General features: G+C 42.0%; 1 protein-coding gene and 1 long non-coding RNA gene across 3 annotated transcripts in view; one reads left to right on the top strand and one right to left on the bottom strand.

Annotated features, from left to right (window-relative positions):
- The window catches only part of LOC142946807 (uncharacterized), a 33,782-nt gene extending 29,049 nt beyond the window's left edge, over positions 1 to 4,733 (top strand). Inside the window, exons 2-3 of one of the 2 annotated variants that reach the window (XR_012953141.1) lie at positions 97 to 201; positions 430 to 4,733. This is a non-coding gene — a long non-coding RNA (uncharacterized LOC142946807). Of the gene's footprint in view, positions 1 to 96 lie in introns of both variants that reach the window. The other variant, XR_012953142.1, reaches the window with a different exon arrangement.
- Positions 1 to 10,835, bottom strand: part of kank4 (KN motif and ankyrin repeat domains 4) — a 64,923-nt gene that overhangs the window by 45,073 nt on the left and 9,015 nt on the right. The gene's annotated exons all lie outside the window — the stretch shown is intronic.

The following is a 10,835-nucleotide window of genomic DNA, read 5'->3' as shown; positions in this document are numbered from 1 at the left end:
GTGTGTGTGCGAGGCGACACAGACTCGCAGAGAAGCAACTTTTCGTTCTAAACAACAATGACGGATGAAAAAGACGTTTTCTCTCTTTCTCTCAAGGTCATGATCATATGGTACAGGGATGAGGAACCACAAACGGAAAAACTGGCGGAACGAAGGATTCTGGGAGCTGGTCACCTCAGTGGGATTCCCCTGCTCTTCAAAGTACCGTAACTGTATCTCTCTCTCCAGTAGATGGAGTAAAGCCATGTTTGTTTCTATCTTATTTTAGCTCCTGAGCTGAGTGCACACTTGCTTTCTTTTTCTCCAACCCGTCCCTGCTTTATGCCTCGGCTCTCTTGTACCTGCTGCTCCTCTCTCTCTCTCACCACCGTGGCCACAACACTATGATGATTTCGCAATGGACAACTGACCTGGGGAATACATGGATAGGCTGTCAACACGCCAGAGTTGTAAAAAGCCATTTGGAAATTACAGCTTTGCAAGCTGGTAAAAATAGGCAGGCTTCCTACAGCAGGGAGAGGTGGACATGCTGTTGAGTTTTCTGGACCTTCACACTTATTTGAATAATTGAGCGGGACACGAAAAGTCAACGGAGACTAAATTTCAAAACATGAGGGATAAGAAAGACATTTAAATGAAGAAAAAAAGGATGAAGACTTTAAATGACCCCCTTTTCTATTATAAGCAAAATAGACTATACTTCATACCAGCTCACAGAGCAACTACATTAACCAGATTTTAATCAAGCTGCACAGCAAGGAATTAATTGATTAATCGTTCAGTTTATAAAATGTCAGACAGTGATAAGTGCCCATCACAGATGCCTAAAGCCCGGAGCGATGTCTTCCAAGTATCTTGTGCAATCATGAAAACCCGTAAGTATTTAATTCAAAATGATATGATATAATGGGAGGCAAGCAAATCCTAAATTGGCTGTGACAAGCAAAGATTCAGCATTTTTACTTGTACAATTACCTGACAGTCTCAAAGAATCAAACGTTTTAGGAAATGAATCCTATTTGCTTTCTGCTCAAATGTTGGATGACAAGACTGCGGCCTCTCTCGTGTCTATACATTGAGTTCATGGAGATTAACTTATTATAGCAAGAATGACAGCAGGGGTAGAGGGGACCCCTGGCGAGCACAAGTTTAAGAATAGATATAAAATCTGGCAACCTCACTGTGACGACTCCAGGAAGTCACTGCACCCAAACTGTTGCTGGCTGTGAGATTGATTATTGATCTTCTCATCTAACTCTCGAAAAGAAGATTCATTTGTAAATTTCATACTCTATAGCAGACCTGGGCATTGTACGGCCCCCGGGCCATACCTGTCAATGGGAAATTAGGAATAAACGTAAATAAGTGTACATCACGCACGGAATACAGCTGCATTGCTTTTATTTTAAAGGCGACTGTTGCTGTTTTTTTTTCTTCAATTTATGTACTTTAGTACATTTGTGAATGTGTGCGAGCAGCAGCGTCACTGCAATGTGTTGGTGAACTGAGTTTACGGTAGATGTGAGTTAGCTGTTAGCCCTCAGAAATGTCAGCCATATGTTAAAAAAAAAGACTGATACAGAGTGTAGAGTTTTTAGCAAAACATGGACTTCTAAGTATTTATTTACTGAAGTCAACCGTGTGCTTAGTTTGTGGAAAACAGATCGCAGTGTTTAAGGATTACAATTTGAATCGCCATCACGAGACGAAACAAGAGAAATACGGAAACTTGCCTGATGCAGAGCGGGCACGGACATCTGAGGCTTTGCTAGCTAAGCTGCTAAAGCAACATGCTCTTTGGATCGACCTACATCTGTGAACAAACATTCTCCGTGATAAAGTTTAACAAATCCAGATCCAGATCCTCTCTCACTGACGATCACCTGTCTTTCACATCTCCACCTCAGACATTCAACCTGTCTTCAGTGCACTCGTTCAAGCCAAACACAGACTAGATTTCTCGCACTGAACTGAAAAACTATTCAATTTTAATAAAAAGGTGGAATAATATAGAGCAGGATTGAGTTCAGTCTATTGGTCCGGCCCTCCACAACAGTCCCTGTTTCTCATGTGGCCCTTTGGGACAAATAATCGCCCACCCCTGCTCTATAGCAATGTGACACACCCATCGATCTATCTAGCCACCCAAAAATCTTTACCCCCTCATGCTGTTTAAAGCCTTGGGGGGCTGGAGCCTTCCCCAGCTCTTATCGGGCGAGAGGAAGGCACTCTGGACAAGTCCCCAGTCTATCACAGTGTCCAATATGTCAAATGTAGCACAGGATGCAACGGATTAGCGTGCCAATAAAAACTACGCTGTATGTTTATTAGAAAACCACCTTGAGGGAAGCGCCCTTCAAATCCCCTTCTTTTCATGATGCTGATGTGAGAAAACCATCTGTTACTTTATACTCCTATTACCACACACTCAATGTGAAGGGGGGGGAGGAAGCCCGTCAAAAAGCTTAATCTGCTGGCCTCTCCATCGACAGCACTCAGTAACATTTCGACCACTGTCAAGAGGTTGAGAAAGCAGCAGATGGCCAGAGATACACAGTGCAGATGGTTTAAGATGAGCTCCATGTGTGAGGCTAGTGTGTCCGAAAGAGGGTCAAAGAGAGATTCAGCAAATGATTCAAACCTGAAAAGCAGGCATGAAAGAAAGTGTTTAACAAATGTGAGAAAGGACACTTTTAGCAAATGATGCAAAAATGATTCAAAGAAATGGCAATAGACAGCTACAGCCTCACAGGCCTACTTACCTACCTACCAGTAGACATGCTGACAAGCCTCCATATGTTTCCAAAATATGCTTCATGGGGGCCAAATCCTTTTCTTTGATGAACAGAGAACAGCAGCAGAATCAGGGTCAAGCACATCTCTGTCGCTTCATGTCGACACATACCAGCATGCAGCTCATATCTTGGATCTATATTATTCTCTCAGTATTGATTTCCTTTCCTGTCCCCTGCTTTGTCGGCCAGGATAAGATGTCACCACTGGAGTTGCTATGATATTATAAAATCCTTGAGCAAAAAGAAAGCGGCGAGAGAAATGCACAGCTTGTTCAGGTGACCAAGCTGAACCAAAAAAAAAATGACCAAGTATGTTTGTGCGATTGTTGTGTGAAGCTGAAATAAGTAGCCTGGGTGTTGTATTATGTATTTCCGTCTTCTCCTAATTGCCAGTATGTACTAGAGCTCTTTGTTCTTTGTTATTCAGTCACTAACCACTTTGTTACAATTTCTTCTGTTGCCTCTTTCTTTTACAACCCACAGTATAAATGGCAGAATAAACAGTTTTAGAGAGTGTAAATAAAAGACCTTGTGTTATAGGCTGCTAACTGTGTTCCCATAGTTAAAGCCAAACCACACTTTTAATCTCCCTCAGAACATGACGAATACGTCGCTGCTGAATTTATCCAGACCATAGATGTGGAATGTGAATCTAAAATAAATGGCCTTCTCCCTAGGCTGCAGGCAAGTTCCCATACTCCAGGCTATCACACAGACATTCTACAGAGCTCCTCACTGCTTCCCCCCCCTGATAGTTGACCTCCGTTCTATACTCTCAGTGGCCCTCTTGAACAATGTTCCCATGAGTCTCCCATCTTGGAACGAAGCATGGAAAACTTGAAACGATTCTGTGTCCATGTTGCTGACAAATACCGCCTTACTGCTAATGGAGGCATACGTACAATACAGTGAGACTGCTCAATACTATGATCATTCAATCGGCATCCGGGTTGAAAGTAAGGATTATTTTCATTGATAATGAATCTGCAGTTCGCTTGTTGACATTTTAGAAAATACTGAAAGATGCTAACTACATTTTCCAAAAGTCTGATAACTTTAAACCTTCTGAGGACAGTATTGGACAATACAAATGTGTTTCCGCTACATCAAGTTGTTTAAAATAGAAGGGGGGGGGGGGGGGGGAGGGAACAATAGTGTTGAGCCAAACTTGGAGCAACAACTTGCATTTGGAGATAGCAGCCAGACCAGCTGCAAATGTCCACTAGATGTCATATTAAAAAAGGGATTTACACAATAAAAGACGTTTTTGAAAATTGTAGACGGAAAAACAGGTTCTTTTAATTGTGAAAACCGTGTAGGACAGTGTCTGTGACTCAATGTTTGCATCTTAATGCAATACATTTACTTTCTGTCATTTTATTTGAGTGTCCAAAATGTACTAATGTAGTAATGTAGTAATGTAGAACTCTACAATTGAATGAAAAATGAAGTCTTAGCACGTACATCTCTCAGGGCTTTGCCTTTAATGAATGTGTAAATCACAGCTATGCACCTGTCAGTGATATAAAATAATGATGATTCATGAATTTCTAGAATTAAAAGAAATTACCCACTGGAGACTATTTCTGATTCAGCATGTGATATTGGACATAGCGTCTCTCTAGTTAGGGAGTCACATTCTCTTACATGAACATAAACGGACGTAGAAACAGTAACATGGAGTGAGGGAGACCTATTTTTCCACTATCTGAGATAAGCTTGATACCATCCCTTAAACCTTCCGGATAAATCTCCGATGAGACATAGAGATGATAGATGTTAATTTCCCATCCTTGCTATCTCTTCTGCATTACTCTTGACCTTTTTTCAAGAGGCTACAGTCAAGGAAAGACATAATAAGAAATGGGAAAGAAGATGGAGAGAGCACAGAGAGTGTGAAAGTGACAGAAGACTCAGTTTGTGTTTATGTGTAAGATAGAGATGGGGAGGGGGGGGGGGGGTGCTGGCCACACACGTCACATCAGGAGGCATGATTATCCACCAGGATTACACTTTAATCAATCCAAAGCACTAGTCTCTGTCTGCCGCTGTGCTAATCCCATCAAAGGGAGGGCTCTTCCTGCCCGTCAGTTTACGCTCTTCCCATTCACCACCATGTTAAATACCCCACAAAGCTGTGTGCCAAGAGTCAACCGGGCACTGCAGCAGTCAATCCACCAACAGTTCATTCAATTTCAAGATGTTAACGGTAACAAGAAGATCAGCATTTTTGGCCATTATTGGTGGCTGCCATAGGGATTATATTTGTACTTTTCACATTCGTAAATTGGCAGTTTAACTGAAGAAAAGTCGATTAACTAGTTTAATAGTTGATTAACAAAAACACTAATGGACGACACTAATCAATTAATAATTTAAGTCATTACTAAAGCATGCAACCATCTACACACACATGTACATACACTGTTTCTTGGAAACTGACTCATCCTAGTTATGTATAAGGTGTACACACACACACACACACACAAACACTTAATGAATGATGCAACTTTTACATTTAGAAATTCTTTCAATTTAGGCACCTTCAAAGCACATTAACCCTTTCTTTTTTCATCAGAATTTCATCAGGAAGTGGAACATGTGAATGTCAGAATGCAAGAAAATTCAGTACACTGTACAATCACAAAGTACATTAGGAGAGCTGTGTGTGTGTGTGACTGTGTGTACGTGTGTGTCTAGTGAAAACCCCACTCTTTCATCTCCTCTCTCTCAGCCTCACTCACACACAGCCCCACACAGATGAATGGATGGATAGAAAAGGGGAGGGGGTGGAGAGAGACAAAGAGAATAAAAATAACCTCGGAGCCTGGAAAATATATTTTCTGCAGACCTCGCTTCATCCATTTGTGCATGAATGTGTGTGTGTGTGTGTGTGTGTGTGTGTGTGTGTGTGTGTGTGTGTGTTAAAGCTCAGAGGGAGGACGAGAGTTTTCAGCATCAATAATAAAAAAAAAATATTAAACACATACTGTACATACACTCTCACATTATACAGAAGACTACTCGCAGATCAAAGACACAGGTTGTCCAGATAGCGTACATCTTTTCACAGTAAACAAACCTACGACGATGTGCCAGATAAGGGTGCAAAACAGCAAGACGCTCCGATAAAGACATGACAGGACTAGACCAAACAGACATACTAAACACGACCCATCTGCTTGATTATGGTTTGTTATGCAGGCTAGTTATTTCTCTCTACATTAATCGACAGTTGGCACAAACGTCCAAACTGAAATGGTTTAGGACAAATCTGGGGCTCTGGGTTGTGGCCAAATTGGAGCATCGCATGGAGAGCTCTGAAGCGGCTTAGTCAGCCCCAGACAATGCGCGGCGGTGGCATCATGACACAGAGAAACAAAATGCGTCAGTGGGTCACTATTGTTCTGTATTTGTGCTGCGGCGCAGGCTGCCAATTGCATGTGTTGGCTTTAGCTCCTGGGAGAAGGCATGACCACACAGCAGGAACAAAGTGTGATGTACTCGGGGCCCTATTTTTAAATGTTAGTGTCTTTTTTATTTTATTTTTTTTGTGCTCTGCATTCAACGGATTGAAAAGAGATCAATGGGTGATTTTCAGCTATAATGGGTTTTGAGAGAAGCCCTTATAGACTATTTTTATACGCAGTAGCTTCATTTTTGGACATTCAAACACCATTCACCCAGATACGAATGTGAACCCACTCAAATTAGAGTCAATGTTGACCTCACAGTAATTATTTAATTTTAAATGTGCTGGAGTTCAGAGCCAACACGACAGGAATGTATCTGCATTGCTCTTCATTTATTGCACATTCTTCCAAGGCATGCAACCAAACCGCATTCACATATTGATTATATATTTATTGAGAACATGTTCTGCACTGACTGCTGCTTTCTGTTGTGCCACTATTATATGCATCCTTATGCACTATGAAACTGCACGTACGTCTGTACCCCATCACTCAATGGTTAAAATAATTAACAGTGACAGCTGACCAAGCAGACTTGTTTGAACAGGATAGCCTTCTTTGTCCGTTGTAAATATGCGGAACAACAAGAATTCTCAGTGACGGAGGAATCTAATTTGCTCTGAGGCTCAGACGAGAGTTTCATTAAGACACTAATGTTGCTAAGGAAATATGAGCGTGAGAGTGATATAGTGAGACTGGTGCTACAGAAAACCTAATTTAAGATGCCAATTATATCAGGGATAAAGATTGTGCTCTCTCCCTCGCTCCCCCCTCACCCGTCACTGCTGCCTCCTCTTATCTTCTTCCTCTCTTGCTTTTTTCTTCCCCGTTCTATCCTCAGTTGTTCTCTCTCTCTCTCTCTCTTTCCCTCCTCCCTCCTTCCATCTCTCTGCATCTGATTTGCTGGATGCAAAAAGAGCCTCAGTGTTTCAGGAACCGACTGCTGACTGATAGAAATGTCTGATTGGGTCGCAGACATACAGGCAGGAAGACAGATAGTGGGAGAAACATGGCCTCTGGAATGCCCTGCTGACGTTCTCTCTCTCTCTCCTTCATTCCTTTAATGCCTCTCTACCAGGCCTCCTTAGCGCTGACATGGGAGAAGTGAGCTGAAAGACGTATTCTGTCTCCCTCTTCTCGTCACCCTTCCCTCCATCAGTTCTACTCAATCCTTTCTTTTCAAATTGTCTCCAACCACCCTGCTCATCTATTCCGCACCATACCTCGCTCCTTTCCTCCTCCCTTCATTCATTTCTTCATCCTTGAAATCAAGCACAAGATCACCCCTCTGTAGCCTCCTTCTCATTATGCCCATTCCTCACATGCTGCACACAGTAAACACTCCACAGGATCCTATCTGTCGAGCGAAACACTTTTTTAGCAGCGAGATGAAAGGCATGCAGCGCTGACTCGAAATTAGGGGCTATCTGTTATCTGATTGGCTGGCATGGAGAGCCGTCTGTGGATTTTAGTTACCTGGGAGAACAGGGAGATAACGTGTCAGCACCTTCTGGAGCTGCAGGGACCAGAAGAAGATAGAAGTAGATATCCTGGTGTGAGGTGTAGCAAGAGAAAAAAATGAATGAATGAAAGTATGAAGACATACTGTATGGAAACACATACACGTATACATTTTCTCTGCAAAAACACATCAAAGTGCAACTCTCAATTCCTTAATCAAGTTTTTTTTTCATGGTTTACTGAAATAATTTCCCTTCATGAGTCATGATTGTTGCAACTATACTACCACTGTCCAATAACAACTGGACTACTTAAGAAACCAAGGAAATGTTCCAAAAGTAGCCATGTGGTCCCAGTGTTACGAATAATAATATACAATAAAAATGAATGCAAACAAGAGCACATCATCTCAAAGTAGATATGGAAAGTAATAAAACACCGTTTCTGAATATCCAGCGTGGTTATTATGTCACACAAGTAATTAAACAACTTCATACATATGTTTTTCAATAATCTCGTACACTGTAATAAGGATCTTAAAATGTCCCATCTAGTCTCTTTTCATTTGCTTGTTGTACTGTCGAAGAATACAAAATAATAAACCTAAAAGCAGTTTTGCGACATGGATATTTCAGTTCAGGAACTGAATTTCCAAATGAAGATGGGCTTTAAACACTGGGCTCTGAGTGACAGACAGAAAAAGCCTCCCTGATGATACAATCTGGCTGATTGGACTCATTCATGGTGGGTGTGCCAGTTCAAGTGCTGCAATCTAGTCTGATTGTGTCACAGTGTCACCTGCGCCTTCCCTCTCTACCTCCTCCTATGCCTCTGACTCTCTTTTTGGAGTCTCCGTAGTAGAGTAAGGATGCCCGGTGGAAATAAGAGCTGAAAGAGATGCATCGGAGGCCACATTTCTCAAATGCACTTGAAGGGGGACAGCCTTGTCAACCGACGTATTCATTCTTGAGGGAAAGGAAGCAGCTCCTGAGTAAGAACACAGTTATAGATTTAGCTTTTCAGCTGTTGCCAGATTGTCAAATGTGCCTGATGTTGCTACAGAGGCAGGTCTCCACTGATTTCTTTGCCTGCCTCTTACCTGTTGCCTGCCAGCTGTATGTGTTCTGTCTGACAAGTCTGCAGTGTTTATTTACTTAATACTGACTGCCTGTCACCAAGAGTTATCCTCCACAAACTGCCTTTTTACTAACATTTGGATCCTATTGCCCGCTGCCAGCAGAACCCAGTTGTGATATTATGTGCCTTTGTATCTGAAAGCACACACAATTCATTCTTTTTTTTGTCCACAGAGAGACATTTATGCCACAAACTGTATTTAACACACTTTTTCATCGGCGCACTATTTGGGAATATTTTAACGGTGTCGTTTTTTTTCTCATTTCTTTGCTTGCTAAGCACATTTCTGTTGTTACACAGTATTACGTAAACTCTACCTGAATTACATTTGTTGGCTCCAAGATTGGTTTCCAGAACGTAGTGGGAACACTGTAAATATGTGAGTATATACATAACATAGAAAACAATGGGCAAATACAGACGTGTCCGCATGGTCCTCTGTGAGAAACCGAAATGCACAAACACACACTCACAGGTGGAGGAGCAGACATGGTTCAGGGCTCATTAAATCCAGGTCAGGCAACAGCTCCACTGAGACCAAACACTCTGCAACTCACATGAGAAAGGTTCTTACTGAGGTAAACACACACACACCTCTGAGAGCTCATAACCTGGTAGCTTACAAGCAAGTGTGTGTGTGTGCATGTACCAACACCGCATACTTGCAGTTTGCTTTCACTCTCACACTCCCAATCACACAGACGCACACAGTCAAACGCAGCGGTGAGGCATTCATCTGTTGATCTACATTCCTGAGCTTCATGCAACCCATTAGTGCAAGCCATCTCAACACAGATTGAAAGATGGGAAGAACATCAAAGAAGCTTTACACACACACACACTCTCTCTCTCTCGCTCTCTCTCTAAAACAAATCATGTCTCTCCCCTCATTCCATCACTTTTTTTATCTCCCTTTTCATCTTTGTTTCATCTCTGCCTCTCTGGTGCTCATCTTTACTTCCATCATCTAAAATGTGTGTGCTTTAACCTCTGGGAAAGCGATAACTACCTTAGAAACAACAGAGGTGTGTGTGTGTGTGTGTGTGTGTGTGTGTGTGTTTGTGTTATGTGTGTGCAACAGCGAGGGAGAGATAGAGAGGGCGTGGAGGAGAGAGTGCCATTGAGACAATTTTCTTTTTGGCTTGCAGATGGGAGACATAAAACGTTCATAAGAAAAAAAGGAGTTGTCGCTAGAGAAAGCATATGTTGAGGTTGTCCTGAGAATAAGGTTTGGGGCGTTTGGAGTAAGCGACAAACACAAAACCCGTCACTTAGTAGAACAGGTGCACAGAGGTGCCCAGACACAAGCACATCAGGACGAGACGATACAACAACACTGCATTATAGCTGACTTTTACCATTTAATAATAACACCTTCAACAACAAAACAGCGGGCAAAGTCAAGAAGATGACACCTGCACACACAAGACAAAATAAATAATACAACAAAATCTTCAGCACCAGCAGCTCACACGATCACAAATGACCTTTACACGAACGCCGTCAGAGCCTAAATATATTCAGACAGGAAGTACAAGACATTTTAGATGTGAAGCAGCTCATGGAAGCACCTCTTGACTCATTCACATGTTCACAGGATGAAAATGTTCAAAAATCAAACACACACACACAAACTAAAGAAAAAGACACACACCGACTTGTTTACATCTGCACTTCTACACTGCTGTCGTTATTCTTGTTGCTGATAGGAAGCACAAGTCTGCTGGCACTGCAGCTCGGCAGCTGGCTGATATTGGTTGTGGCTGGTTTGTGGGGACGGTTCTGTGTTCAGCGTTTATTCGGCAAACATTTTAGAAGTCACGCAGCTGAGAAATATGTCTTAAGACATTTTTGACTTGGGGCTCTACCAACCCTATAGAGGATGCGAAGCACCAAATCTTCCGGATTAATTGTCTGATGAACTAATTTATTAAGAAATCTTATATATCTCCTTAACTATTTTACTATT

This window comes from Anarhichas minor, unplaced genomic scaffold (assembly GCF_050575085.1).
Source record: "Anarhichas minor isolate MPS153535 unplaced genomic scaffold, ASM5057508v1 ptg000010l, whole genome shotgun sequence".
Classification (NCBI taxonomy): domain Eukaryota; kingdom Metazoa; phylum Chordata; class Actinopteri; order Perciformes; family Anarhichadidae; genus Anarhichas; species Anarhichas minor.
This window is presented reverse-complemented; position numbering and strand designations above follow the sequence as displayed.